The sequence below is a fragment of the Phoca vitulina genome, unplaced genomic scaffold, assembly GCF_004348235.1.
Source record: "Phoca vitulina isolate PV1807 unplaced genomic scaffold, GSC_HSeal_1.0 scaffold22, whole genome shotgun sequence".
Lineage (NCBI taxonomy): Eukaryota > Metazoa > Chordata > Mammalia > Carnivora > Phocidae > Phoca > Phoca vitulina.
This window is the reverse complement of record NW_022589725.1, coordinates 38370497-38394785: the sequence shown is the minus strand read 5'-3', so window position 1 is coordinate 38394785 and position 24289 is coordinate 38370497. Positions and strand designations below refer to the sequence as shown.

Below are 24289 nucleotides of genomic sequence, written 5' to 3'. Positions count from 1 at the left end.
AATCTTTTTAAAAAAATTCAACAATTTTAATTTCTTCCTACTGATCATTAGGAAATGTATTATAGCTTTTTGTAAATACGATAAAGTCACATTTATAATAACTTTATAATAATGTTGTGATTCGAATGTAGTTGAAGCAGAAATTTTAGAGCTGAAGGGACCTCAGGGAACATCTATAGTTCAGTCCCTGTGAGGAAACAAACTGAAACCAAGAGTCATGAAACCAGGTGCCCAAATTCCTGTAGCTAATGGGCAACAGGGCTGGAGTTCACAGCTGGTCTCTGCTGGCAACCGTACTCCTCCCCCTTTGACCGGCCGCCACCATCCTCTCCTTTCCAGGATTTATTGGTGGTCATAATTAAGCAGGGAAGTGACAGTTTATTTAAAGACACTATTTAGGGTCTCTTAACTACTTTCATTCCTACACCCAACCACTATCCAAGCCAGAGAGAGGAGAGCTGACTTTCGGCTGAGGGGCCACATTGGCTAAAATAAATGCTTCTAAAAGAATTGTTTGGAAAATGTGCATCTTGCCATGGAACAGGACTGGGGAAGGAAACTGACTACCTTCCTCTCCTCAGCGAGTCTCTAAACTCAGGTTACACCTGGATTCAAACATACGGGAATCCCAGCTCCTGAGACTGACATGCGGACAATGTCGTCGGGTGACATGCCACAGTGAGCCTCGTGAACTGATGTGTCCCAGCCACACTGGCTGCCCCCACGGCAGGGGACCGGGGGCTCATGGTGAAGCAGCGCAAGGCAGAGAACAGGTGTCAGGGCAATTCGGGACAAACAATAACAACAAGCTTTTCCCTCAAATAGAATTATTTTTACCAGTCTAAAGTTAAATAGAAAGTCTTGTTGGACATATGGGAAAGTTTCTTGACAACGTAAATGTCAAATCTAAAATAATTTCCAGCTCTAGATCTATGTATTCTCTGACTAGAGAGAAATGTCCTCTTAGGTATCTCCAGCTCTGTGTTTTCTGATTATGCAGGTAACCTCTTAAACACCCACACATTTAAACAAAAGATCACTTTTCCACCTGTGACGGCATGTGTATATTCCTGTCATTCAATAGGATGCTTTGAGAAAGAGTGTATGCTCTAGACGTAGAGGTGACCATTTCATGGTGGCCTGGCTTAGCTCTATGCCACATTATGTAGGGCATTTGAGGCTCTGCTAATTCTCTCCATCTCTTCCTTCTTTAGATCCTTTGTGAGTTCCCTTGGAGCCCAGAGTAGCAAAAACTCAAGTTCTGATCCAGATCTTGACCTGTCCCTGTTCCTATAAGAACTTTTCAGGGCATTACCCTCCCAAATATGATGCAGGCATTTCTTCTAGAACATTAGAAGATCCTCAAAAATTGCACCCTAAAAAAACAGGGCTTATGAAAAAAAATAGGGATGGGACAGACCATCAAGAACCCACAGGACTTTGTAATCAGGATTCTCGCAAAATCCGTAACAATCCTCCTAAAAACATGACCCCGGCTGAGGCTGAATCCTCCTGGGCCTAGTCAAGCATCCCAGCCCTCAGTCCTGTGCAACTTTCTTCCCTGGGCTTGTGCTTCCTCCTTGCCGAGGAAAGTCCTCGAAGACATTCACTTCTAAAAGAGACTAGATCCATCAAACTTAAAAATATGCACCAGGGACCCCCCTTCTTCATCAATCCTTTGTTTTCTCCTCTCCAGCACAGGAGGGTCTATCTTCACAGCATTTTTATCTGCAGTTGTCACTCCCCAAACACAGCAGGAACCAAAGTGGCCCTTGAAGTCACTAAATCAGCCACTTCTTGCACCAAAAGGAGGCACTTCTACACTATTCTTGGCTTTTTTCTGAAGGTCTTCCTATCATGCTGAGGCCTTCTGATTCCTTGTGAGATCAATGCAGAATGTGAACACGTTAGGCGAAGTCTCACTCTGTTCCAGCCAATGCAACCTGCGCATCCTGCGGACATCACGACTTGCTGAGGAGTCGCTCATCAGCTCCTTGGATTTTAACATTTTTTTCTTCCTATTGATTGATTGGTAAAATATATACAACATAAACTTGACCACTGTAACCACCTTTCAGTGGACAGTTCAGTGGTGTTAAATATTTTACCGCAATAAAAAAAATCTGCTAAAACCGATTTAATCAAAAGGTCAAAAAAAAACAAGATCAGAAGATAATCATAAAATACTTTTACCACCATCCTCCTTGTTCTTCTTCTTGTGTTTTCTCGAGTTAGTGCTACGGGTAGCAGATCAGCAGCAGCGGCCGTATCTGCAAGAGCTTGGGCCAAGTTCCAGGGAAGAGCCTAAGGATCATCATTATGGCTTATACTCCAAAAGCCTGAAGGGTTCTGAGATAACAACATATAGTAAATGTTTCTTCTTCTGTCCAAGCTTATGTTTTAGGAGGAAATAAGAGAGAAACTAAATGCCTCAACAGGAAGAGAAACAGCAAGTGGAACCTTCTAGGGTCAATGCAGGCCCAAGGTGGATATCCGATGGCCCAGGTCCAAATTGTGGCTGTGTGACCTTGAGCAAGGGACTGAACCTTTCTGGGTCTAAGTTTGCAAGCTATAAAGTGAGGATAATGTGAAAAGTAGATGGGTTAATATAGTCACTGCATTTCCAACAGTGTAAGGCACATAAGTCCTCACTAAATGTTAGCTATCATTATTGAAAGGCCAAGACCCACCTCCCCAAATATTTCAGGTGGAGGGCCTACAAATAAGGCATTTTTATTTTGTGTGGTTGAACTTCAAAATGACTTATTCTTAGAATTCATAAAAATACCTTAAATAACTTACGGACATGAATAATTGTTCTTTCAGCAACGAAAATAAATACTCTTTTTTAGCTTTTAAAAAAGGCTCATTGTTATTCTTGGTAGTCAATGGCACAAGGGTTGTTATTAGAATGGAAAAAAAAAAATCTTGACAGCTTTGACTTAACTCCTACACTCAGAGGATGTCATTTAATTTAAAAGTACAAACACACACAAAGGCAAGAGAAGAAATGCCTGTTTAAAACCATCCCCTCTTCAAAACTTGCAAATGTCTTTCAAAACGCTACATAATATTTTTAGAGTTTATTTATAAACTTAGATACTTTAGACACATTTTGTGTAAAACTTAATGTTTTAAACTCTGAAAACTTTCTTTTTTTTGAATTCTCAAAAAGTAAAGGATTCCGGTGTCTCCTTTGACTATCAATGATGCTAAACACACAATAAACACACAAACAATAAACTGGGGGGCAGGGGGGCCCCTTCAGAAGAACCCCCGGGGGCTGCCAGCACCACAGCGGTGGGCAGCAGGGCTGCACAAATACTGCCAAGCCATTTGGCGGCGGCCTCTATTGGCCTCAGGCCAGACACAGTGCCCAGGGCAGGGAGACCATGACATCGAACTTCCGGCGGGTGTCAAGAAAATGACTGAAGGACATAACCACAGAAATTTCAGAGCAATTGGGAATACTCCATTCCTGGCCAGAAAACCCTCTGCCATGTCAAGGCTGAGAGCACGGGTGAAATGAGACAGATGAGAATCTTCCACTGGAGGGAGTCCTCGGATGATGAGGACAGCCAGTCGCTACCGAAAATGGGACTAAAAACCAGGATGGGGCTTTCCTGCCCCATAAAACAGTATGCCCCTCAGACCAGTAGCTCACTAACATGAAGTCCAAGCTGAAGGAAGGCAGTCAGGAGCTCTGCACGCAAACGCTGCGGCGTCTATGCGCCTCATGACCAAGTGCACAGCTGATAATGGACGGTCGCGGGGGGCCCTGCCGGCGACCACCAGACCACTCTCAATGGCCGCCACCTGAGTGGGAGCTACACAGCGTGAGTAGCTCCCAGGCTAACAGGTGCTGGGTCTGTTGTTTATTCTCGGCCAGTGCTATGTTGGTACTGAGATCCTACGTATGCGAACAAACAATGGCCAGACAAGTATGTAGAAACAGAACTCTGACCCACACCCTGCAGCATCCCGGCCAGGAAACCAAATGCTATCTACAGTCACCAGCCCAGAAAGCCAGCCTGCTATCTCCACGTCATGCCTACAGGAGGTCAGGCCACCTCCACTAGCAATAATCCAAAATGCCAACCAATAACCTCCGTTAACAATCAGCCCCAAATGGCCAGGACTTGAGTAAAAATGGATGACTTCCCTAATTCCCAACACCCCCCACGGCCAACTAAGGAACTACTAGAGAAAGCCCAACACACACCCTTAACAGATCACAGATGCCCCCCTTCTTGAGCCCACCTCCAGCCTCCCCACGCCGACAGCCTCCAATCAGGGCACACCAGGAGCCTCCCCTGCCTCCGCTGGAGAGCTTCCCCCCTCTTCTGCCTGCCTCTGAGTCTCTGCCAAAATGCAAGAGACGGTGGCCGACACCCTTGGAGAGTCAGCTCTGCATAAATAGCCTTTGCCGGTTCTCGTCTGGCTGGCCTTCGTGTATTTCCACAGTCCTGTGTTGCTCATGCCCTCCTCATCCTTGCCTGTCTATCTCCTTCCTGAACCCGAGCAGTCGGAGGAAAACTAATTTCGATGAAAGGGTCAACCACTGCTCTGGGAAAAGGTAGACCTACGCAAGACCAATATGGACAATTACAAAACATTCTTACTTTTAATTCGTATACAGGACTTGCCTGGACAGCCTCAATAATGACTACTCACTGATCTAGAACTGAAACAACCCAAAGTTCCCCTATACTCGTCAATCTAACAGCCCAATGCAAAGGCAATGTATTATGAAGGATTTGTTTCAAAATGCACCCTTGGACCTACGCGTGCCAGCCGTCTACCCTACATCTTCGACACCTGCTAGAGTCAATGGGGAATTATGTGGAAATCAGTTCATAATCAAGGGCTCTTCCAAGTTGCTGGGAGAAAAGAAATGTGAACTTTTCAGTAGACTTTATGTATCCTTATTTCTAATTCTCTGAAAATTGGTGCTCTGAGTATGAAATACAGGGTTAAGGAGAATCATCAAAATCCTGGCCGATCTGAGCCCCCGAGCCTCTAAACATTCTGGGCCAAAGGCCCCGGGGCTCCTCCAAGCACCAGCTCCCATCCCCCCCCTCTGGCATCTGGCCCTCAGCGGCATCCTGGTACACAGGGGGGGCTGGAATTCCTTAGTTCTGGTATGGAATGTCACACAGCATCTTCCTACCTTTCAACCCACCTGAAAGATTCACTGATAGGTAAGGTAAGGAAGTCCTGAGCAGGCTTCCTGATGCGTAAGTCCTTCTCAAGCCTCATCCACTTTCCTTTACAAAGGGATTCTTCAGCCAGGCTCACAAATATCATCTACTTCCTTAAAGGAAATGGAAACTTTTTTTTTAATCACAAAGAAGTGAAAGTTCATACTGGAGTTTGGAAAGCATTTGAATTTAAATTATTTTTCTTCTTTTGCTTGACTGAAGTGTTAAAAAAAATAACAGAAAACACGAGTCGGGGCCATTTCAACAATTCACATATAGCCTTCAGCCCATAGAAAATTCAGCATATAGAATAAAATATTCCCAACATGCTGAAAACATTGTTAACTTTTACCTGAGATATGGGAGTACCTTCCCATAATGAAGGTACTGATTGCCTATGTATCTAGATGTGTATTCCCTACCCAATCCCCCAGCCCTCAGAACCAAATCACTGTTTGGCTGTAACCCGATTTTAACGTGTGTGTGTGTGTGTGTGTGTGTGTGTGTGTGTGTGTGTGTGTGTCTGCGCATGCGCGTGCAATAGCAGGGAGTCTCTACAGCCAATGATTAAAGCTCAAGCAAAACAGAGACTTTGGACTTTGATCAGAAAATGGATTAAATTCCCCGATGAGGCTGATCAGAAGCAGAAACGCCAGGAGACGCCAGCATTCTCCACTTCTTTCAGGAACAGCTTGGGACAGAGTCCTTTCATTAGGACTGCACTCTGGTAAAAGAATCCAGCTACAATTTGTAAAAAAAAAAAAAAAAGGCTGTTTATTCATGTACCGGGGGCTGTCTTTGCTAAAAGAAGGGACACTGGATGAGGCCGCCTGGAGCTTCCTGGTCCTGCCAATGTCCCCTGTGGGCCGTGCTGACCTCGCTCCCTTGGTCCTTAAGCATGTCCCACAGATGGGACATGGGTTTCTCTGGGCACAGCGATGTGCCCAGTTATATGGTCTGTTTGTCAAACCATGCAGGGTCTGAGATGCTGCCCGCTCGCACGGGTATGTACTTCATGTATGTTATGTGGATGTTGCAGAAACACGAGGCGGCTCTGTACGGACACTCACGTCCAGACCAAGCCACCGATGCTGCAGCATTGGCCCCCACACCTAGACACCAGGCAAGGTGATGAGAGCCTATCGAGATGCTCTACGTGGGAGCTGGCTACACCCCACAGACGAGGGGTGGAAAACAAATGATTTTCTCTGCTTGTGCACAGGAGAGAAGTAACTGCCTCTCTCTGTGTGTCCAGGAAGGAGGAAGAGATACCTTTGCTCCTTGGAGATGAGATGGAAAGGACCCTGGGTTCCTACCTTGACCTTTTTGAAGGTAAAATTGCTCCAGGGGTCGGAGAGTCCCATGTGTCTGGGCTTTTATGACCTAGAGAGGTCTCCAAGGTCTGGGCTTTGTCCCTTTGGACGGTAAATACCCAGGGAGATAGCACTCTAGTTTCCCTGGCACCTGGGGCTTAATTATGTGTGTGTGTTTTTGCAGGATCGGTCTGGCTATGGAATGTTCCAACCCTTAGTCAGTGGGCATAGTGGCCAGCCACTGGTCCTGGCCATTCTCCTATGCAGCCCTAGAGCAAGATCCCAGCCACCCAAGGATATGTTTGCTTCTTTCTCTTTTAACACTTTCTCCACAATTTTCTTAGGTATAATTGGCATGAACATACATGCTCACCGGAGAACACTTAACAGTGATAACTAATAGGCACTGCTTGCTTACTATCAGGCACAATCTTAGGGGCTTTGCATGGACTATGTCGGTGAATGCTCAGATCAATAGCGTGAAGCAGGCACTACGAGACCCCTATCTGACGGGGGAGGAGGTGGAGGTACCCGGTTTCAGCAACTTTCCTGAGCGGCACAGCGGGGAAGGAATACAGCAGGAGCCTCCCTCCAAGCCCCTGATTTGTAAGCATTGTGTTCTTATGTTTGACAGACACATCAGTCCTTTCATTTACCCATTTTTTAATTAAAATGGAATGAGACTGTCATTTGTCACTTGCCCCTTTACACCTCTTAGGCACTAATAATTTTCAGAATATGTTCACCCTCAATTATCTCATTTGATCATCACACAAATGCCTTTTGGAAGATGGGCCTTGTATGCTTAAATTCTCAGAGGACGCAGAGAAATGAAGTACTTCTCATGGCTAAAAGGGGCTCGACCAGGGGTCTCCTGGTCCTAGTGCCACTGGTCTCTCCATCTCAACCCAGTGACTATGCAAATTCATCTTCAAGGGAGAGAAGTGAAATCAGTGCATACAATCATGAAAAGCAAAATTTAAATGTTTATTGTTATACCTTATGGGGATCTTAAAAATAAGCTAAGCCAATGGTGGTGATCCGGGGACTCGAAATACGCAGTATTTGTCTTTTAATTCACAACTACAATCCTGCTCCTGTTTGTAAAATGATCGGCACCTACATCAAAAGACAGATAAGGGGAGGCACAGGGAAGGGTGCATGATGACCTCGTGCCGGGAGGCTGAAGTCCTGTTTCTGGGCCCAGCTCTGCCACCACCAAGCCCCAACCTCAGTTTCCTCTTCTGTAAAATGACGGCCCGGGTGGCCTGACCCCCGAGTCTCTTCCAGCTGCACAGCCTTGACTTTCCCCTAGAGGACACATCCTGGGGAGACTCGGCTATAAAAGTCAAAGCCAAGGATAACAGTGTCTGTCTTCAATCGGATTGGAGGCTAACCCCAAATATTTCTCAGAAGTTTCTTGATAGTTAAACGAAAGCGGAAACTGCAAAAGCAAAATGTAAATTGTTTATCTGAAGAATGGCAATCTGTACTTAGGTACAGTAAAGAGAATATAGGACATTGGGGTAAATATGGCATTTTATAGCCAAACTTTTAGACAGAACATGAAATAGATCCGCTATGGGCCCAAGTTATCGGAATCAATGATCTACTCTGCCTGAATTCAAGTGAATTCAGGTTTCTACTTCTGTTGGAAAAAAATCTTGGGATATGAGGTTTGCCCTAGAACACTAAGAAGTTCTGGAAGGATGGGGACTAGCTGAATGACGCCAGTGTCTGTGAGCATCATAATTTACTAGAATTAGCAATACAAGTGCTGCCATAGTGCTCAAAGGACTGTTGTTTTTAATTCTGGATCCTGAAAAACCTGCCCGAGAACTAAGAGGAACACCACATTTCACAATTTACAGACCTCACCTCATATTCTTTCCAAAGTTCTTCCCTATTTCCAACCACATTTTTTCCCAGCTGAGAAAGTTGGGGAGCACCAGTCCTCCCAAGCCCTGCATACCTCTTTCCCAGGCACTACTCTTGCGGCCTGGGGACGCGCCTTCATGCTAGGAGCAAAACGCAACACCGAAGAACCAGGGGAACGCTGAAACCGAGATGCTCATTCTGCGTGTGTGGAGTGGAGGAAGAAAGGCATTCACCCGGGCTCGCCTACCTGCGTAATCAGAAATCAAGTGGCCCTTGAATCATAGTTAACTCCTGCCCATATTAATTCACGGTCGGCCATGAAAACAAGTGATCCCAAGCCCACCAGCCCCAATCATCACTGCCCAAGGCACAAATGTAAGCCGTAGCTGGAAAACCGTCCGAAATCAGTTCGTTTCCTTTTAGAACTCTGTGAAACAATATACAATCCAGAATAATTAAGATAGGTGTTATTCAAGGATTCCGGAGGGGGGGAAAAAAAAAAAGATTTATTGGGTCAGTGTAACACACTCATTCTGAGAAAGTGCTGGATGGCTAATCCTCCTGCCTCTTTAGTGTGGGTGTGGTATAAACCTGAGCCAAGTGCTAGAACAAATTGGATTTTGTGTGTGTGCCCCTGTGTATGCCAATCACGGGATAGACCAAATTACCTTACTGATGTTCATTTGGGGTTCTGCTTCCGTTTCCATCAGTGGTGGGAGCAGGGAGACAAAGACACGAGTGATCTAACAGGGCTCCTCAAGGCTTTACCCCCAAGATGAGCCCAGCGCCTCGGTCCACAGTGGCCCAAAGCTGGTGAGGGAAGGGGGGCCACTTGGCAGAATAGCTCCCCAGGAGTCAAACCCCGTTATTCAAAACTCTCCAATACCTTGCCTGCATGTATTTTTCTTAATGGATACTGAGTGCTGAGGTTCACACTTGCGTGTGGAAGGGAAGAAGGTGGGAGAACACACTTCAGGTGAACCCCGGCTGACTTCTGAGAGGCTTCTCCATAAACCAGTCAGCTGCTGGTTTTCTAGGCCCCGGGGGCTGATGACATTCAGGTGAAATGGTGTCTCACAAATGGGATGCTATGGTGGCCCCTACCTTTTCTGTTGCTCTCAGCTGAAGAAAGATATACCTGCCTCCAGAGCAAATGAGGAGAGACGTAAGGAGTGTCCTGATTTAACAGTCCTTGTTACAGCTAAAGAAATAATTTTGAAAAGCGGGTTAGCTACTAAAAGACGGCAAGGAACAGCATAATGATTTTGCCCTAAAAATGATTTTCCTGCCAGTTTTCTTCTCTTACGGCCTTTGACACGCAGCCTCCACTTCCCGAAGGCTAGACTGAACACGGACACCAAATCGGGTGGCTCTCTACCCCAGCACGAAGCCGGCCACCACACAGTAACCTCCTGCTCGAGACAGCAGTGTAAGCTACGGAAGTCGTGTTCAAGATGCTCACTTTGTTTGTACACATCCTATCCTCTTAGAAGTGGCGTTTCAGAAAAAGTAAACAAAAATGGGCTGTTCTATTTTTGGTCCTTCTTTAAAGGGCTGCATTCAAGTTCTTGCTCTGAATGTCCCCGCGCATGTCACTTAACGTCTCTGAGCCTTGGTGTCTTGTATGTAAAGTGGGAATCGAGTAGTGCTCCCTCCAGAGAGTGCTGGCGAATCAAAGGAGCTCACGTGCGTGACCATGGCAGGTGAGTGCAGCCCCTCCTTGACCCCTAGACCTAATGATCTTTCATGCTGCCTAATTTATTAGGGAAAAATGACATTGAGATGCCCCCGGAGCGGCAGTGACAAAGCTAGGGGATAAAGACGTGCAGGGGGAGCGTGCTGCTGTGGACCCTGCACCCCATGCACCAGAAGTACTCTTAGAAGTTGTTCAGATACATGGGGGTATTTCCTTCTGCATCACAGACATGAGGGCGTACTGTGCTTGTGCTCTGTTTATCTGGAAGGAAGGCGGATGTCAGCGCCCACAAGAGTGAGTGGGTTCCAGAAGTGAAAGTGGACAATCTGTGTCCAGCCTTGTGCTTGTTTCTCCCTGTTCCCAGTTGCCCCAGGACGCTGGCTTCCTTATCTTATTGTGCTCATGTCAGAGAGCAGCTGTGCAGCACACGGAACGAGATAAGACAATGGGGGGCGGGGGATGCTGGCCGGCTGGACTGTAGTGTTCCCTCCCAGGATTTCTGGGCGCTGAGTGCGCTGGCTGAGGCCAGGGGGAGGCTCATTCTTGCAGCGTGGCTCTATTCCAGCCTCAGAGGCAACATGCTCCAGTCTCAGCAGAGAAAAGGGAAGTCCTGAACCTTCTGGAATGGGTCAGCAGGCCTGCCTGGCTGCAGGAGCTGCGAGTTCTGGGAGCAGGGAAAGGCCCCTTGGTTTTCGGAGCCTCTCATTTTCATCTGGAAAACATGAGCCATGCTGTTCTGGATGATCACTGAGGTCCTGTCTTCATCTGTTCTGGCTACTGTAACAAGTTACCATAGACCGAGTGGTTTAAACAACACACATTTATTTCCCACAGTTCTAGAGGCTGGAAGTCGGAGAACAGGGTGCCGGCACAGTCAGTTTTGGTGAGGATCTTCTTCCTGGTTGCAGATGGGGGCCTGCTCTAATGTGCTCACATAGCAGAGACAGGGGTAGCCAGCTATCCGGCCTCTTATCAGGACACTACCCCCATCCATGAGGACTCCACCCTCATGACCTAATCACCTCCCAAAGGCTCAACCTCTTAATACCATCACATTGGGATTAAGGTTTCAACATATGAATTTTAGGGGGACACAAAAAAGGGGGACACTGTCCATTGTAGATCCTTTCCTTCTCAAAAGTGACTTATTAACCAGAATCAGGGTATGTGTATGTCCAATCCAAAGAGTAAACTCCTGTTTCCATTGAAAGTCAGGTGTTTCTTGTTCCTTAGGGGATTGTGACATAGGAGGAAAGTAACAGGATCTTTCCAGTTTGGTCAGAGCTGAGCCCTAATTCTGCAGGCCAACCCTCTTTAGAAAAAACAAGAGGTCATAAGAAATAGCACATGTTGCACTTACGGTGGTGAGAAGCCCCATACATCCCATAAAATCTCAGAATCCATGGGAATACACGAAGTCTATTTGATTTAGATTGAATTTTCAGACACAAAAGGTTATCAGGCTACTTTGTTCTCATAAATGGCAAAAGCTTTTGAAAGCAAAGTGTGCAACCCCAAGCATCTGCCAAGACATTGTAAGTGTTTGGCTTCTATAGTTTGAGTATTTCACTTTTTCCCATGACGTTAGCTTTCAAGAGAACACTGGGATATATTGTGTCTTTAATTGCTAGCATGTACCTTGTCGGAAAATAGCAAGCCCTTCATTCAAAAAGACATCACCTTGAGGCTGGCGTTTATTGGTGGAAATGGTGGTGTGTGGGGAGTCTGAGGGATGAGCTAGTCCCAGCAGCGAGTGATAAAAATAGCACCACTACTTTTCACTGTAATGGACAGTCTCGCCTCTTGATTTTCATGTTTAGTATTAATACCTCCCTTTTATAGATGAAGGGACTCAGTTTTGGTGTGTCTGTGACTCGCCAAGGTCACTTGGCTATGGTGACCATGTCAGGGTGCCAAGGCTTCCTACTACAGGCCACAAGGTATCTTCATCAAACCACTTAAGATGCTGCCAGCCCATACGGTGACAGCCACTCACACGCTATGCTTTAAAGTCAGGTCATGGGTCAACGCTGCCGCGCCAGAGGAAAAGGCTGAGTGTTTTTATAGGTAGCTCATATAAACGATATATACAAGAGCTGCCGAACGCAAGCTGCTAGAAGACACAAAAATAGCCTCAAGTAAGTTCATCCTAATGATACCACCCCCAGTAGCACAAACTGAGAAATGAGACTCTGCTGCTTAATAGAGCTACGTACTCAGACACACGGCAAGACAGAAACAGGAGATTCTGTACATATGGGTTAAAGGGCTGGCCACACGGAACAGCTAACTCATGCAAACACGGCATACCTTCATAGACACTGGGAACACAAAAAGAATTGTTCTTCTTTTACAATTTTAAGCAAGATCTCAGGGTCTGGGATGGAGCCCCGTATTGGGCTCCCTGCTCAGCAGGGAGTCTGCTTCTCCATCTCCCTCTGCTGCTCCCCCTGCTTGTGTGCTAGCTCTCTCTGTCAAATACATAAATAAAATCTTTTAAAAGATTAAAATAAATAAAAATTTAAGCATGATGTCTCCTTCATTAGACACCGCCACTCTCTCCTGGGTCTTTGCCAGTAAGGGGCCAACGCAGGTCTCTGCAGCGGGTTAGCTGCAACAGTCCTGTGTGTGCGGAGAGACTGCCACTGGCCCAGTCCTGGGAGATGAAAGACAGAAGAAACCCACCGGACAGTTGGAAGGGTCACAGATTCTTCCCGCCGCATCACTCCGCATGCCCCAGACAGCCCGAGTCCACATGCGTGTGGCACAAACCGGAGCCAGCCCCCTGGCCGCCCAGCATGGTTGCTTCGGCGGCACACGGGGGAACGAATGGTGCCTCCGGAGCTGTGTGGCCCCCGCAGCGGGCCCTGGCTGAGGAGGAGCAAACAAGTGCCAGGGCAGGAACAGCCAGGAAACCTCCCAGGCGAGTGTCTGGAGCAGGTTTCTAGAGAACTCAGGGGCCAGGATCACGGAGGAGCTGTCCCCAGTGGGGAGCCAGATGCAAGTTGCTCTGAGGCCCCATGGAGGGAGCGGGGCGCCGTTGTGCTTCCTTAGACACTGTCGAGCGGGTCCCATCTGTCGTGGGGCAGCCCGGAACAGGTACAAGTGTGCACCTGTACACGTACCTAGGCGCCTGCCCCCACAGGAGGTACCAGGGGCGCAGGGGGCTCACAGCCCGGCCTGAGCCCAGCCTGGCCGTGAGAATGGCACGCACACATATGGACAGGGGCAGTGGTTCTGGTGGCTGTGTCCAGCAAGACCGGACTGACAGAGTGGCAGCTGGCGCCGCTGCCAGGCCAGACCCCATGGCTCACTCGAGAGCAGGTGAGGGACGCAGGGCGCCAGGAGCTAAGAGTCGGCTTGCTTGGCAGGGGTGGTGGTGAATGACAGCAAAGAAGGGGGAAGAATGGGATACATAATGCAGGGGAGGGGGCTGTTTTCATCAAGGCCAAGTATAACTCTAAATCGAGGGGTTCTGTGCTCCCCCAGACACAATCTCCAAAAGTGGTGGCTTTCCTCATCAGATGGAAGTGAAGAAGAGGGGCACCTGGGTGGTTCAGTCGTTAAGTGTCTGCCTTTGGCTCAGGCCATGATCCCAGGGTCCCGGGATTGAGCCCCATATCGGGCTCCCTGCTTGGCGGGAAGCCTGCTTCTCCCTCTCCCACTCCCCCTGCCTGTGTTCCCTCTCTCGCTGTCTCTCTCTGTCAAATAAATAAATAAAATCTTTAAAAAAAAAAAAAAGAAGAAAGTCCAAGGATAGAGGGTTTTTTATGAGCTGTGTCTCTCCCCCCCGCCATCTGCAAACACCCAGCTCCAGCTCCTTTGGTGGGTAAACCTGGTGGGTGGGAGTGAGCCATCAATTCCAGAAATGCTTCTGCGACGACAAGTGTGACAAGTGCTCCCATGATCCCAGGACCCGGAGGAATGAGGAGGCCACCTGACCACTCAGGATTGAGACAGAGGCCAAGAGCGGAAGTGTTGTGGTAAAGTCCCGGAAGCAGCTCCGAAACAAGCAGCTTTCTTACCTCCAATGAAATCAGTTTGTCCTGTGCCAGAAATCCAAGAGATGATCATCAGCCAAGGGCTACACATGATTAGAAATAGAAACAAGTTCTCTAACTTGAGAGATCATAAAACCTCTTCAAAACCGCCATGCGAATCTTTTGCGCCTGCATCTCTCTCTCCGACAATCGCTGTGAAGCAGAGGGGAGGAGAAGCAATACAAATAAAATCCCCCTTGACCATGGAAGCCTTGGCGAGCTCAGCAATGATGTCTGTTTTGGGTCTTGAGATGAACTGATAGCCCGGAGCTGCAAGGTGATCGTTCTTGGTAACATCCCACATGACAGGCCTGCACCCACCCCAACCACACACACACCCCAAACCTGGGGTTTTAAAGTTTTCCTCCGTTTCACTGGGTCGTGGTCTTCAGAAGAGCAGGCATCTTATGCAGGGACTGCACTGCAGGCTGTGTCTTTCACAGACGTCACAGGGGAAGGTGTGGATGTGGCAAACAGGCAATCTGGATGGGCTCTTCCCTGTCCCCCAGCCACCTCCTCGGAACCGCTTCTCCAGCTCCCTCCCGCCCCCACTGTGTCAGTAGGCAGGCTGAGCACACGCACTGCAATGTTTACACCTGTCGCGCTGCCTATTTCTAAAAGAGGCCTTAGCCTTGCAAAACAGAACAATGGAAAACGGAAGGTAGTTCTGAAATTGAAAAAAAATACTGGACTTTTCCAAGCACTAACAACAAATCCGAATCTCACTACAATGGGCTCTTAGTGAAACTAGCCCAAGGGGACTGTAGGCCCACAAAGAGGACCAATGATCAGACCCCAGACTGGAAATAGAATTATCCCATTCCTGGGAACATTAGATCTTCTTCTCTGAATTAAGAAGAAAAAAAAAATGTGATGAAAATCTTTTATGAGCTCCATCTATCCCATTTGCTTTCCTGTCTTCTTTGGCAGAATTGGCAGATTTCAAAGACTACAACAAACTCACATTTCAGCTACGTGTCAGGCAATGCACAAAGTGTTTTTTAGAGATTTACTTATTTATTTATTAAAATTATTATTTATTTATTAAATAATTAATTATTTATTAAAAGATTTTATTTATTTGAGAGAGAGGGAGACAGAGATAGCGACAGAGAACATGAGCGGGGAGGAGAGTGAGAAGCAGTCTCCCTACTGAGCAGGACCCCGGGACCATGATCTAAGCCAAAGGCAGTCACTTAACTGACCGAGCCACCCAGGTGCCCCTAAAGACTTATTTATTTATTTGAGAGAGAGAGAGCATGAGCAGGAGGGGCAGAGGGAGAGAGACTCTCAAGAAGACTCTGCACTGAGCGCGGAGCCGGATGCAGGCCTCAATCTCATGACCCTGAGATCACGACCTGAGCTCAAACCAAGAGCTGGATGCTTAACCGACTGTGCCACCCAAGCACCCCTCACAAAGTATTTGTTTAAGTGACTCCTGTATATTCAGAGAATGAATATCTGTCAGGGTGTAAACCCTACAGATCCCAGAAAGAGTAAAACTTCTTAGAAACACTTGGGGCAGCCTACTGTCTGACTGGATGAGAAGGGTTTAGAAGGCCATGTCTTCAGAGTTTTCTTGGAAAGAGATCATAGAAGGGTATGTTTCCTAATACCATTTTTAGGACTCTTTCCAGATGATTGCAAGGTTGATGATGTCTACTTACTTTTTCAAATATCAAATATTCTCTCTTGTGTCCTCACAAACCACCGGAACGCTCCAAAAATGATCATGAACTATCATGCAGCCATTAAAATTATGTTTACATGGAATGTTTAATGACATGGGGGAATGCCTATGTTCAGATTAAGGCGACCAACCAGAATGGAAAACTATAAATGGTATGATGTCAGGCATGTGAAAATGCATAAAAGAGATTCAAGAGACTGGTAATGGGTGGTGCTGGTTCAGACATGGGTGGGTGGGTGGGAAGGGCATGGGCACAGCGATTGGAGTCATCCATTTGGTAGCATCTATCCATCCAATAGATGTGCCCCTTTACTCAGGAATCCCCTCCTAGTAATCCCTGAATTAGAAAAATCTGGACTGTACTTGAAGATATACAGACAAGGGGAAGTTAAGACAACATGGCCTATAAGAGCAAGGAAGTGGAAACAGCACAATAAATGTTTAACAATGGGTTAAATAAATTATACTTCTGAGTACGACTAATGTAGCCTTTAAAAAGAATGAAATAGCTATAAGAAATGACCCCCCAAAAAAGTCCATAAAATGCATGGAATAAGTCGTTAGTTTAAAAAGAAAACATACATATATGGGTATATATGTAAATGCATGGGGAAATAACTAGCAGACTACACCCCGATGGTTCATCTCCTGAGAAGCGTGTAGAGCTCTGTATGGGGTGTGTTTGTTAGGATGCTTTTGGCTACAGCTAACAACCTAACTTGACCTGCTTTAAGTGGTCAGGAAGGTTTCAGGATCTCCCAAACAGCCCAAAGCAGAGACTCCTTGCTGGCTAATTCAGAAGGTCAAAGGCATTATGGAGGCCAATTCTTCACCTTTGCATTCCCCAGCCTGCTCTCGTGGCTGACGGCGGCCCCACTTACACGCATTGCGTGGCCAGAAGAAGAAAATGGTTGCTTCCGCCTCTTGCCTCACTTGAACGGCCAAGGAAGCTTCCCAGGGACCTACCCTCATGCTTTATTGGTCAGGACGAAGTCCACATGCTCACACTGAGCCAATCACTGGCAAGGACAGCAGGCCCACCCAGGGTAGCTTTGGCCAATCAGGATTTACCCCTGAGACACACGGGAGCATGGTAGACACTAGAGCAAAACCAGGTTTCTGCCAGGCACAAAAAGAGGAACGACTCTTGTAGGGCACAGACTGTGAAGGGGAGCTTTTTACTAGAGATGGCTAGATTATGTGAAACTTTTACGAGATTATACACATATTTTTTTAAATATTTAATTTATTTATTTATTTGAGAGGGGGGAGAGGGGCAGAGGGAGAGGGAGAAGCAGACTCCCTGCTGAGCTAACTCTGAGCCAACTTGGGGCTCAAGGGGATCCCCGGATCCTGAGATCATGACCTGAGCCAAAGGCAGATACTTAACTGAGCCAGCCAGGCACCCTGAGATTATATTTTTTGAAAAGTCTAACATTACAAAAACATTTAATGCATAGAGAAAAGCCCGAAAGGAAATACACCTTGAGATTGCAAGTGATCTTTGCGATCTTCACTTTTTTCTATGTTTTCCGAAAGTTACATATACTTTTATAACTAAAAAATAATAATTTAAAAAATGTTCTCCTGTTCTCTGTAGTTTGACTTTCAAGGGGCCCAAATATCCTTTGTGAAATTGTGCAGTGCCATTTTTTGGTTCAGAAGAGGGGAAGAATGAGGCTGCTCAGCTCTATCATTTGCCTTTCTTTAGGTGGGCTTGGGTCTACTGGAAGTCCGGATGACTCTCAAAGACCCAGGAAAAAATTCCTCCTGGCCTTCTGCAAGGCAGCAGTCCACAAAGGTGGGTCCCTGGCTCCCACCTCTCACCCTCTGGCCCTGCCACTGCCCTGACCTCCATTCTGGGTGCTCTCATGCTTGTTGCCCTCCTTTCTCTCCCTTGTTACCCCTCCACCTCCCAAGGACTGCCTTGGCTCCAATCTTTCTTCTACTTTTCCTTCCCCCACACATCAAATGACCATTGGCATTCTCTCACAACTTGGTTTGCAAGGTTTATTTTAGGCAGGGAGACATGGAGCGGGAATGGTAGCAGCAAAATCTCATTTGCAAATAATAAATGGAACTCTATCATATCTATATCTATGTATTTAATATATACAAATCTAATATATATGTATGTATGTATATATGTATTTGTATAAAATAGAGAGCAATGTTGAAGTATTTTGAGGGTCATCCAGATTCCCGGATTACCCCCCCTAAGATCACGGTGATAGAGACCACTGCCTTAGAATATCCATCTTTCCCAGATGTCAAGAGGAAACAATCAGCTCAGAGCATAAAGTATAAAACGTCTGCCTGATGAATTCTGACACACCCTGCACTAATTTCAGGTAACTCATCCAAACTGAAAAGGATTCGCTGATGGCTTAATCCTTCATAAAAGTGCCTTACCAGGGAAGGCACCAGTGCCCCTCAAAGAGGAAAGGTACTGGCCCTTCCCTCTGAACCATATTTTGAAGGAGTGACTGACTGCATGAACACCAGCTGGTCTTTTTTTTTTTTTAAGATTTTATTTATTTATTTGAGATAGAGAGAGAGAACGAGCACAAGTGGGAGGTGGGGCAGAGGACAGAGGAAGAGGGAGAAGCAGGCCCCCAGCTGAGCAGGGAGCCCAACATGGGGCTTGATCCCAGGACCCTGAGATCATGACCTGAGCTGAAGACAGACGCCCAAACGACTGAGCCACCAAGGCACCCCCACCAGTTGTCTTGATCAATGGGACCTACCGACTAAGCACCATGAACAGCCTCAGGTAAATATATTGCTAGAAGGGTATCACCACGGCTGACCAGAAGCCAGGGCCCTGCAGGAGAAGAGTGGAGATGTGCATGCTCCGAAAAATTGTTTTGCATCTGATGAACCTCCACAGCTGCCCGCCCTCCAGCCCTCGCCTGGTTCTCTACTGCTCACCTTGGGGTGTTGGTTAACCACATCAAACCTCTAACTGGTGAGCTACATGGGAAAATATTTTAGGAACCTCTTCTTCCTCTTGCCTACAGCCCCCCCTTTCCCATCGACAAGAATAAAAACAATCACTTTTGTTATACCTAACACTGGTCCTTTACTGGTAATCCTACCAACTTGACCAGGGAAGCATTATTCCCACTATTTTTCTGACCAGGACACTGAGGCTCAAAGAGGTTAAAAAAAGTTGCTCCAAGTCACACAGTAGCTGAGCAGAGTACCAATAGCTACCCCAGGTCTGTCTGACTTCAAGACCTGCATTTTATTTTCTGCCAGATCACAAAGTTTTCCATTCAAAGAAGACTTGCTAGAGGTCAAGGTCAGCAGTGTGGAAGCCCTACCAGAAAATCTCCTTTCCTGGGCCCTTCTCTGGTCCAGGACCTCATTTTCAGTCTAGAAAGAATCTCTCTCTCTCTTCCTGGTCAGCTCCTTGGGGGCAGAGAGGACCCATATTCTTTATTTTTCTATCACTTGGGCCTACCATGTAGTAGGTGCTCAGTAAACATAGGCTGAATTGAATTAAGTGTATTCCAGAACTTTGCTGGTGTTTCACAGCATCAGGAGGACTTGGCAGCTTGTGAGAAATGCGGAATCTCGGCTCCCAACCCGGATGTGCTGAGTCAGCATGTACATTTAACAAGATCCCCAGGAAATCACATGCACTGTAAAGTTTGAGACATGATGTTTGGCACCTTCCACCTTGTTTAATACATTGTTGTTCTCACACCAGTGTAGAAGCTAAGCTCTCTCCTTTCTATTCTGCATCATCAGATGGAAACCACACATTGTTTTATGACCCACAGAAGTTCAGGTGATCGTTGAGGGAACTCTACCTCAGAGACGACACTTCGCTTGCAATGCCCACTGGTCCCCAATGTCAAAGAATTCAGTGAGCAACAGTAGTGTCTTAGCTAATGACTGCATTTAGAAATTCTTTTTAACAAATGTTCACATTTAATAAGTGCTTATTTAGTTCTCTAAGGTACTATTAATCATCACCAGATTTAAACTTGAGTTACTCATAGTTAAGTACTCCGTTAGCATTCACAAATTTCTAACCTTTAGATAACTCTCATCAACAATTCAGCTCATTGCCTACACCTCTTTACTGAGCATCTATTATGAACAGGGCCTCATAGGGATGAGATGCGGTGGGGAATATGAATGTGGCAGGCCCTGACCTCCCATCTTTGCTACAAATAGAATGAAGATCAGGAACATGCTAATTAACATTTGTGTAAGCAAATAATGCATCATCATTTCCACTATTTAAATGTGAAACTCAATTAGATGCTTCTATGATGCAGCCAATTAAACTGCTGGTGTGAAGCAGCCAAGTATACTGAGTCACTGAGCTATTTTCAACACCTTGTAATTTGACCTCTCTTGGGAAAGAGATGTCACCGCTTACATGGGATCAGCATGGGACAATCAGTGTCCTGATCACAATGAAAAAACTGACTTTTTCACGTGAAGAACAAGATACATACTTGTTTGAAAAATTAGGAAAAAGGACTTAGCCCTCTGGGTTCTTAAGGTTCAAAACAAGACTTGAAAAAAATTAACAGATACAGATGATCATATAAAAGCTATGTGCATGCAGTATTATTTTAATCTGAACAAATCACTAATTTTCAATTTGTAACCTGAAATCAAGTGGCAGGATGAAGAGCCAGTTATAAAGATTACCAAGAGTTAAGAAAGATGGTTCAAAAAATAAGATTAATTCAACTTAATAATGGCAGACATCACATAATGTGGGTCTTTTTTTTTTTTTTACTATTTTCATTATTTTTACCATTTTCATTATTAAACAGCCAGAAACAGTAAAAAGGACCCAAACTCTTAAAACAACCAAACGTGCTTAAAAACAATCGTTATTTTCTACATAAAGATGAATTCTTTAGTCACCATCTGAACACTCTCATCGTAATCAGGGAATTTTTTTTCATCACACTAATTAGTAAAGCCTCACTTGGTTCTTTTCTTGGCACGTTTAACTCTTAAGGGGTAACGTTTTATTAATAACATATTTCCTCCAGAATAAGTCCCTTCTCTCATCTCCACAGGAGTCACTCTGGGGAATAGTAAGAATAAAACCAATTCTATGGTCGCACACAGTGGGACAGATCAGCAAATAAATAGAGGCATTGATTTCCCAGACAAAAATGGCTAAAAGCAGCACATTTACAATTCTTTTAAGCCACACTCCCCATCTCTCTGGGAGATGGAAGACAAGTATTGAATGTCTTTATGTTGCACACTTTATTTCTAAATGTTTAAGAAGACTGCTGAGAAATGCCAATACTTCTATGGGTCCTGGTTTAGCTGTGTAATGAAACACAGATTTTAAAATTTTATTATTTTTTTGCTTTTGCAAAAACAGTGGTCCTAGTCAGAATAACGCCTTTAAACATGATATTTATTCGGGGGTTATTTTAAAATACATTTTGGGTTTTTTTTTTTAAGGTTTTATTTATTTGAGAGAGAGAAAGAGAGAGAGGGAGAGAGAATGAGCGGGGGGGAGGGAGAGGGAGAAGCAGACTCCCCGCTGAGCTGGGAGCCCAAGATTGGCTCCATCCCAGGACCCTGAGATCATGACCTGAGCTGCAGGCAGATGCCTGGCGACTGAGCCACCCAGGCACCCCCATTTTGGGGTTATTTTTGCCAAACTTTCCCTTTAAGGAAATCGTTGTGGCAGAAAGACCTAGTATTTGCCCTTGAATTTTGAACTGTCACTTCCCACCCAAGAAGGGCAGCTCTGCTTTAATGCAAGCCATAATTAGTTGGTCAATTCACTGGTCAGGTACTAAATTAGTGTTAGATAGACAGAGGTGTGGACAGAGCTACACCTTGCCAGGAACTGCTTTCGAGCTAATTATCTGGAAAGTCCAAACAGGGAAAACCCTCCTATTAAGGAAAAGGTCTGGGTTCTAAACGATCACAAATGACCAGTTCATCTCTGCTAATTAATAACTACTCAATATTTTACCTGTAAAGAAACAGGCCAACCAACTTAATGAATTTGGGGCACGATAATAAAGCAGCAGGTATTAAAGACAAACAGGTAGGGTTTTCCCCTCTCGGACCCCTTCTGAACACCTGTTGAATCCCGGGGCTTTTAACTTTCTGAACTAAAGCTTCCCGGATACAACCATGGTAGTTTTTAGACTTTCTGTAAGTGCGTATTTTTAAGGTTTCCATCTTGCTTAATCTACAAAACTGGTTACTAATTATTTATGAATCACAGGGCTGAAAACAAACTTTCTTACCTTGAGCAGTTAAGGAGTGGCAGGCAGAGGAGCGGGGTTAGTTTTTAATTTAGCCCCTTGGCACCTGTCCCTACCCCCCGGGTTAACGACCCTGCGCAACTCTATAGAAAGGTCAAAGGTGCGCCTCCCTCCTCCGCCCGGGGAGGGGGCACACCTCCTATCAAAACAACACGCTGGCATCCAACCTGGGGAGCGGTGGCCAGGCGAAGCGAAGAGCCAGGCTCCGCGTTCTCTAAACGTGCAGGGGGCAGACTGCGTACCCAGTCGGGCCCGGAACCAAATCCGACCTAGGGACCCGGAGAGATCGCGGGCCCGGGGCGCGCACGCCGCACTCCCCAGGGCTCCCCACTCTTCGCGAAGGCGAGAGATGGGGCTCAGAGAGGCTACAGGGCAACCCTCCAGGCTGCTACCTGGGCACGGCCTCTAGCCACCCCGACGGTACCCTCTGAGCTCCCCCAAATCCTGAGGTTCGGGGTGCCTCGTCCCCCGCTTCCTATGGCGAGACGCCTATGGAGCACACCAACCCCGCCGCCGCTGCAGTCCTACAAGACGCGCTGTCCCGGGCGGCGGGACCCGCGGTGGGGGTGGGGGTGGGGCCCCACCATCCTGCGCCCCTGACCCCCGCACCGCGCAGCCCCGTGCCTGAGCGCCCCTTCGGCCCCGCGCGTCCACGGCGCCGGCTAGCAGGTGACCGAGTCCCGCGACTCCGCGCGACGGACTCCCACCCCGGGCCCCCCGCATCCCCGGGCGCGGCCCCTTACCTCGGAGCTGGCCGGGGCGACCCCGCGGGGCCGGACGCGGACTGGGCCGGGAAGACGCGCCTCCCGCCGCCGCCGCCGCCGCCGCCGCCGCCGCTGGGAGCCGAGGCGGCGAGCGGGCGCGGCGAGCTCCTCCCGGGCGGCGGCGGGAGGCGCTGCTCTCGCTGCCGCCGCCGCCGCCGCCGCCGCCGCCACCGCGGCTGCGGGTCTCCGAGCTACGCGGCCGCTGCTTCCCGGCCGCCGCCGCGCGGGTCCCTCGGCTCCTGCGGGAGGCCGGCTGCTCGCGCGGCAAACTCTTCCGCACGCAGAGCGGGTGGGGAGAGCCGCCGCCGCCTCTGCCTCCTCCCCCTCCCTCCTCCCTCCTCCCTCCTCCCCCCTCCTCCTCCTCCTCCTCCTCCTCCTCCTCCTCCCTCTCCTCCTCCTCCTTCCCTCCACTCCCGCTGCCGGGTCTTTTCTGGTCGCACGCCGGGCCTTGGCCCCGACCCAGCCTAGGACTCGCATCCTGCGACCCCCCCCGGACCCCCAGATCCTCTGGGCGGCGCAGACATCCGCGCGCCCGAGGCCGTCGCCGCCTCTGCTGGGCTGCCAGGGACGCGCGGCCAAGTCCGGCCTGGGGCGCGGGGTCAGGACTGGACGCGAGCTAGGGGTGGGGGTGTGTGTGCTTAGAGGTGAACGGGCCGAGAGGGGAGGTAGGCGGACGCGGGGCTCCCAGCCGAAGTCCCGTTAAAGTTGTCGCCGGGGGTGGCAGGGAATCTTCCTCCCCTGCCTAGTGCAGACACCCTCACCGTGCCCGCTGCCACCCCGCTGTCCCGTGCGATGGGGCGAGAGGGGGACGAGCACACGACTGTCGTCCCCTCCACGCCGTCCTAGCGGGGCAGGTCTGCGCGCGGAGACAGAGGCCGGACACAGGGCACGTCTCTGCGCTCGGACCACTGCGATTTCTCAATGAGCGGTGGCGGCGGGGCGGGGAGGGAGGGGGCAGTTGGGACACTGGGGTTGGGGGAGAAAGCTGGCGAGCGCTGTTCCGGGGAGGACCGCAGCGCCTGCTGGGGAGGAATAAACGGTGTTGCTTCCAAGGCGAACATAGCCGGTCCGGAAAATGGGTCAAGGATGGAAAGGAACCGGCTAATTGACCCCCCAGCCCCAGGCAGAAGCACGTGGGGTGGGGGGCTATGGCCAGGAGCGTGCCCTCGGAGCTCCGCTCTGCTTCTCCCTCCCCTCCCCCGCTGCCCTCCACTCCTTTTGCACCAGTGCAGGAAATGTTCCACTGACCTACATATTTTTCCAAACATACGTGACCTTTTTTTTTTTTCCTCTGTGGGAGGAGACAGGCGAGAATCCAAGAAAAGGAGAAGCTGGAGCGGCGCGCGCGCGAGCAAACACGGAGGCTTTCACCAAGGCTCCCGCAGCAAACGCCGAACCGAGACAGATGCACATAAATAGTCCCCGGAGCCAG

General features: G+C 48.0%; 1 protein-coding gene across 2 annotated transcripts in view; it reads right to left on the bottom strand.

The window, feature by feature from the left end:
- Nucleotides 1-22913, bottom strand: part of NPAS2 (neuronal PAS domain protein 2) — a 152181-nt gene extending 129268 nt beyond the window's left edge. Inside the window, exon 1 of one of the 2 annotated variants that reach the window (XM_032419610.1) lies at nt 22837-22913. The gene's annotated coding sequence lies outside the window, so the exon portion shown is untranslated. Of the gene's footprint in view, nt 1-14113; nt 15150-22836 lie in introns of those variants that run through there. The other variant, XM_032419609.1, reaches the window with a different exon arrangement.
- Nucleotides 22914-24289: the final 1376 nt, after the last annotated feature.